The sequence below is a fragment of the Mustela lutreola genome, chromosome 10 (genome assembly GCF_030435805.1).
Source record: "Mustela lutreola isolate mMusLut2 chromosome 10, mMusLut2.pri, whole genome shotgun sequence".
Taxonomy (NCBI): domain Eukaryota; kingdom Metazoa; phylum Chordata; class Mammalia; order Carnivora; family Mustelidae; genus Mustela; species Mustela lutreola.
In genome coordinates this window covers 47,235,820-47,242,706 of record NC_081299.1, presented here as the reverse complement: position 1 = coordinate 47,242,706, position 6,887 = coordinate 47,235,820, and the positions used below count along the sequence as shown (strand labels likewise).

General features: G+C 46.3%; 1 long non-coding RNA gene across 1 annotated transcript; it reads right to left on the bottom strand.

The window, feature by feature from the left end:
* Positions 1 to 3,228: 3,228 nt before the first annotated feature.
* On the bottom strand, positions 3,229 to 6,019 carry LOC131810107 (uncharacterized). The gene is made up of 2 exons (XR_009345407.1): positions 5,721 to 6,019; positions 3,229 to 3,741 (listed from the first exon to the last, which is right to left on the bottom strand). It is a non-coding gene; the product is annotated as an uncharacterized LOC131810107 (long non-coding RNA).
* Between the last annotated feature and the right edge of the window lie 868 nt (positions 6,020 to 6,887).

The window sequence follows — 6,887 nt, the reverse complement described above, 5'->3', positions numbered from 1 at the left end:
CAGCAGAGCCCCAGAAGCAGGCAGGTGAGGCCACCTTGCCACTCTATCTTCTAAACCCTGCTTGAGAATATATGACTGATTGGACTAATTCATATTTAGAACTCGTACCACAAAGGAACTCTGGAAATGCATTTTTGTTTTTGTTTTTGTTTTTAGGTTTCCAGTCTACACTCGCCAGAAGGAGGTTGGAGTAGAGACTGAATGCCATGCATGACATGTACCATAGCCTGGAACAGATATGTTCTCCATCTTCCCCTGACCAAGTACTGCTTATCCTCCAGTTTTGGGGTTAGACTTCAACTGCTGGAGAAGGCATTACCCGACCCCCCCGGTCTATTTAGATGGCCCACCTCATGTCCTTGCTGAAAATCCCCATATCATCCTGCAATTTTCCATAACAAACCTCATATTCAATATACTCCTGCTCTTAGAGCGTGTCTTCCTTGCTAAGCTCCATGATAGCAGAGATGGGTCTCTCTTCCTCACCCCATGTCCTGGGTAGTTTGCCCAGTGGGTGCAACATTACAGTCTCTCTGTGTGAAATGAGTGAGCGTGTTGCACGAGTAAATCAATGGATGCACAAAGGAGAGCATAGGGGTAAGCACTTTGGAAGAGCAGGTCATGAGGCCAATACAGACATTGGTCAGTTCCTCTGACACGGGAGGGGATTTCCATCTCTGAATTGTTTGGCAGCAATGATAAGTATAAAGGCTGGTGGACCTGAATATCATCTGGAAAAACCTGTCACACTGTAAATAATTTTCATCATCTTTGAATGGAATGAGACTCGCCTAAGAGAAGGGGATTTCCTATTCACGTGTGTCTGTCTCCAACACCAAACCCTGGTCCCCAGACAACTTGACATTGAGGAGTCCGAAGAGGCATGAGATGCTCAGGAGCCTAAAAGATGCAGGAAAGGGGTTTGTTCAGAGGTTGCCCACAGCCTGGTCCCCAGAACAGACTATCTCAGAAAAGGAACATTTCCCATATAGTTCTGGGACAGGAATGTTTTGAATACAGACTCACTTCTTCAAGGGTTTGACTTGATAACTTGTTCTCCTGTGTGGAAGCCTGGTCATAATATTGAAAAGTTCACTTCTCCGAAGAGAGAGCCTGAATGGTAGCTATGTGTTAGCACAGTAATGCTTAGGCTCTGGCACAAAATCAGTCTATCAGAAGCTCCTTCCCTCTAAATACAGGGACCAGTTACACAGGCTCGACAAAGGTCTTGAGTCAAATGAATGCAGAGCCCATTTTGGGATTCCCAGCCCTGCTGTCTCTCGCTCCAAAAAACTGATTACAGTTGAAATTAGTAACAGCCCAGAGGCAGCAAAGCCTAGGGGAGAAACTGGCGCTGATCAAAGGAGAGTCACACTTTGGGGCTTGGTTTTGACATATGTTATGTGGAGTCACACTTCCCCCAAGATACACTCATATGGTAACAAAACGAAACTTTGCAAGGTCAAGGTCACATAGAAAAGAGGTATTAATTAGAAACTTATAATATGTGTATATGTATATGTATACATATGTACATAAATATGGAATATAGGTATTTACAAAACATCAGTGGACAGTGGTCAGCGTCATTTAAGATGTTCAGGACCCACTTGTGCCTCATTCTCACGTGGTCTCACTATTGATCCATTCATCCCCAATCCATCCCACCCATGAATCCTCCTGCCTTGCTTACAAATCTAGGAAACATTTAATTTTTTGTTTTCTTTCAGTGGTCCTCTTTTCTTTCTTACTACTTTCTTGGTTTAGAATAGTCATTGAAAGTTAGAGCTCTGGACTCAGACTTTCTCAGTTTAAATTCCAATCTACCACTTGCTGCTCTGTGACCTAGGAAAATTAACCTAATTTCTCCCTGTCTCAGCTTCTACTCTCTAAAATGGAGATTAAAATATCTCTAACCACACGGAACTGTTGTGGGAATTCAATGAAGTCACCTACATGGCATTTAAAATAATGCCTGGCATATTGTAACTTCTCAATGATATTCGTTATCCTTCTTATAATTACTGTTATTAATATTTATGGTAGCACTCCTTTACTGTTTGGAGGCTTAAATTCCATAAATTTTATGTAGTAAGTCAAATTTATGGTTTAAATGACAGCTAGATCAAATTTGTTTCTCTTCCATTCTCCATTCTGGGACTTTGAATAGAGCAAGTGAGCTTGGGTTGATCTCAGAATGAGCTGGAACTGAAGAAATTAAGCTTACTCACCAAATGTGCAAATTTCAAAGAAAAGAATTATAGCATTAATTGGGTTGCCTTGGGAAGCAGACAAATCCTGCACAAACTGGCTTAATCTAGAAACAAACACATTAGTTCACATAGTAGATATCCAGCGGTAGGCAGGGGTTAGGTGGGTGGGGACCTCCAGGGTTGGTTGATTCAGAGATTTGATGATGCCATTTTGGTCCTAGGTTCCTGTTCTTTCCATCCCTCCCCTCTGTCCTCTGTAGCAGTGACCTCATCCTAAGTCTGCCTCCCCTTGTGTTCATATGGTGACAGCCAATGACAACGATGACACATGCGTCTTCTTTGCCATCCAGTGAGGGAGGAAAAAAAGGCTAAATAACCCTGAAACATTCTTCACTGGAGTCTCCAGGAGGCTCTCCTCATGACTCAGGGGCCTCCCAAATCTACCTGGAAAGAATGGTGATACCATGGTTTCTGTAGACCCATCAGCTGAGGTGGTGTGCAGATTGGAGTTCAGTCCCTGTGACCTTTGTAGAGATCACATGCCATGTGAAGAGGCTTTCAGGTGGTGCTAGGGTTTACCTCCAGTGTCAGCAAATGAGGGTGGTGTGTTTGTCTATTGCTATACAGCAAATGACCCCAAACTTAGAGATTTGAAGATACAGCTATTTTGTATCTCACAATTTATGGGTCATGAATTCAGGCAGGGCACAGCTGGGAGATACTCCAGCCTCACACAGCTTTGACTGGGATCACTGATTGATATCAGCTGGTAAATAGGCTGGTCTGAGGGTCCGAGGATGTCATCACTTGCACCCTAGGGACAGCTGGGGGCTGGGCTCAGCTGGATGCCTCCCCCTTAGTGGGTGGTCTTTCTACAGAGGAGCTGGACTTCTCCCAGCTCAGTCTGCTACCCTGCTATAAGGGACTGAGAAATTGTGAAATAGAAGGTGATTCCAAATGATTTGAAATGTTGTCTTCAGTACACATAAAGCGCATAAAGAAATAGGCATGCAACTTCTACTAATAGACACTTTGTTTCCCTTCATGCCCACTAAATGGAAGTGTCCATTTTTAAAATATCGGTTTGAAGATGTGCTGCTTTGTCATACAGCCCAGGGAGCCAGTGTCACTGGCTAGCCCGGTCCTGGGTGAGCTGTGGGGCCATCTTTCCTTCTCATCAGCCCTGCTTGGTCTAGGGCGCCATCACACACATCTCCAGGGTATCCCAGGAGCCTCCATTCTGAACTTCCTGCCACCAGTCTCATCCTTGAGCGGTCCACTCATCCTCTGTATTGTTTTCCAGTGTGGTTTCTCTGAAACACAAATCTGCTCAGACCACTCTCTTGCTTAAAGTCAATATTGGGTTTTCATTTAACAACCGGATCCAATCCAAAGTCTTCACTATGGCTCACAAGCTTTTCCTCTCCGGGGTCAATTCCCCCAGCTACCAGTGGAATGTAACCTCCAAGAGGGCAGGGATCTTGTCTTTCTTATTCATTGCTTTATCTAGGAGGCACTTCATATATGTCTGTGAAAGGAAGGGAAGAAGGGAGGATGAGAAAGACAGCGGAAGAAAGGAAGGAAAGCCGGAAGTAAGTCCCTGTCACACCCTGTGCTTCACCTACGGTAAAACTCACTTTTAGTTTCATGTCTGGCTTCCTCATGGATGGTCAAGTCCATGGGGGGAATAGACAGATCTTATGCACTACTCCTAGCACAGCGCCCGGAACAATGTAGGTGCTCAAAAACATTCCTAAAATAAGTGAATTAATTAATAATGTGCTAAGTGCTTAAGGCACGTACACAGAAGGCTGAAAGCCTGAAAGGAAGGCCACTTGATTCTCTGGAGTTTGGGAGTGGCAATGGGAAGGGGACAGGGCAGGAACGTGTCCTTGGAGGGTGATGCCAATGGCTTCTGCTTGGGGGTCCGGGCTCACAGGAGTTCAAAGGACTGGTTCCCTTTAGTTCTATGGTCCTGGAAATTTAAATCCTTTGCTAGGTCCTGATATCTCTTTTGTGCATCCAGTTTTCTTATTTGGCATGGGTATCCAACCCTGCTAGTTTTTTTCCAAGAGAACAAGTTTTTTGAAGTGATGCGTGGACTGCCTTGTCTCAGCCTCCTGGAATGTGACCTCATTCCTTCCCCAGGTCAGTCCCCTCATTAAGCGGCCTGCCCGGTCCTGCTCCATCAGGCAGTCTGCCAGCCATGCACTTGGCATAGGAGTGCCAACTCCGGGGCCAAGGCAACCTTGACTCTTTAAGAGCATGGGTTTGAGATTCAAAGAGACCAGATTTTGGATCCTGAATCCACCACTTACTAGCTGTGTGGTCTTGAGCGAGTTGCTGCCTTGACTTCCTCACCTGTAAAGTGGAGCTAATAATAGTGCCTAATTCAGAGCGTATTTGTGAGGATTAAATTAGATACTCCATTAGCCTACACCACAGAGAGCTCAATAAATGTTGCTTATTATTTTCCTGCTCAAGGATGACTCAAGACAATTTCTCTGGGATGGAGCAGGGGTGAAGGGAGAGAAGGGGAAGGGGAGGTAGCATGCATTGAGTGCTTACGAGGTACCAGGCACAGTGTGGCGTGTCTGCAAGAGATATCTCCCCCACACCACATGACAACCCTGTTGCTGTGTCTAACGTTCGTCCCATTTTCCAGTGGAAGGCATGCAGACTGTAGAGGAGACAAGCGGTTGGAAGGCAGATGCTCAGCGTGCACTTGCCACATGAGTCTGGGTGAGGCCCTCCGCCTCTCCAGGCCTCGGTTCTCCACCAGCAGTGGTAGTTTCTATCTGATAGGCTTGCTGTGTATGTGCCTTAAGCACTTACCACATTATTAATTAATTCACTTATTTTAGGAATGATTTCAAGCAAAAGCACTGAGCAGGAAGGCAGGAGGGCAGGAGCCCGGGTGTCTGATGTCCGGGCAGCTCTGTCTGCCATCTGATCTCTGGCAAGTCACTTCCCCAACCTGGGCCTTTGTTTGTCCGACGGTAAAATGCAGTGGTGGCAGGGCGCCTGGGTGGCTCAGTGGGTTAAGCCGCTGCCTTTGGCTCAGGTCATGATCTCAGGGTCCTGGGATGGAGTCCCGCATCGGGCTCTCTGCTCAGCAGGGGGCCTGCTTCCTCCTCTCTCTCTCTGCCTGCCTCTCTGCCTACTTGTGATCTCTCTCTGTCAAATAAATAAATAAAATCTTTAAAAAAAAAAATGCAGTGGTGGCAAATAGATGGTGGGGGCCCCTCTACCTCAGACATGTGGCTGCGCTTGTGTCTGGAGTTTCCACTGTCAGAGATCCTCTAAAGTAGGGTAGGTACGGGCAGAAAGTGGCTGAACTGGCAGAACTGGCCTCCTCTAGGGACAAGAGTCAGAGCTTTCCCAATACCCGGGAGCCCAGAACACAGGGAGCTCTGGGATCAGCCCTGTCTCCTCCCTGTGGCTCTGTCCCGACCCAGAAACCAAGGCCTGTGGTCCCCATCCCAGCCCCTCCCAGCGGTCTCTGACCTGTGATATTTGCTGCTTCGGACTTGAAGCTTCCCCGAACATAATTAGAGCTTTTGCCACTTCGCCCACTCAAGCCGGACGTGGATGGGAAGGCCTCTGCACCAGGGAGGCTCCATGCACCTTGGCAACGTCGACTTATTTGTAACAAACAGGTTTGCTGAGTTGGGCAGCCGGCACCTTGTTTTCTGTTGTGATTTAAGCCACCTGAAGGTAAATCGGGCATTTGAAAAAGTCCTGGTTTGGGAAAGTAGAAAGTAACACTTACTGAAAATGTACGGCGGGCCACAGGCTGCTCTAATCTAAGGGTCTGGAAACTACGAACCAAGGGCCAAATCCTATTTTTGTATGACTGCCTGTTTTTATGCGGTTGTGCATTAAGAATGTATTTTACATTTTTAAATAATTCTCTTAGGATGCCACAATAGCTGTGAATTTTGCTCCTTACCCAACAAAGCTTACATTATTGACTATCTTGGGGCACCTGGGTGGCTCAGTGGGTTGAAGCCTCTGCCTTCGGCTCAGGTCATGATCTCAGAGTCCTGGGATCAAGCCCTGCATCGGGCTCTCTGCTCAGCAGGGAGCCTGCTTCCTTCTCTCTATCTGCGTGCCTGCTTGTGATCTCCGTCTGTCAAATAAATAAATAAAATCTTAAAAAAAAAAATTATTGACTATCTTGCGACCTACAAAAAGCTTGCCTACCTCTGCTCAAAGTTCTTCACATAGATGCACTCCCAATCCTCACAATAACCTCACAAGTACGTTACTATTACCTCCGTTTTACAGATGAGAAAACAAGAGGCTTAGAGAAGTTAAGTGTTTTCCTAAAAATCAGTAGCTGATAAATGGTAAGATCAGGATTTGAACCCAAGTAACCGGCTTCTGAGCTCCTTAAAACCAAGCAGATGTTTTCACGAACTGACTTTGTGACCTCAAAGAAGTCATCGCTGTCTCCACTGAATGAGGAGAAGGCACTGAACAGCATTAGAGATTCTAACTTGGGGGTGGGAGGGTTCTTGAGATAAATAGACTCCAGAGGCTCCCAGATGCCTCCCCTGGAAACCCAGTCAAGATTCATGAGTTCCGTGTAAATGTTCGTGTGTCCACATAGTCACATTTACTCGAGAGAATCCTAGTCACCCTCCCCCCACCCCTCAGCAATGGATTCCA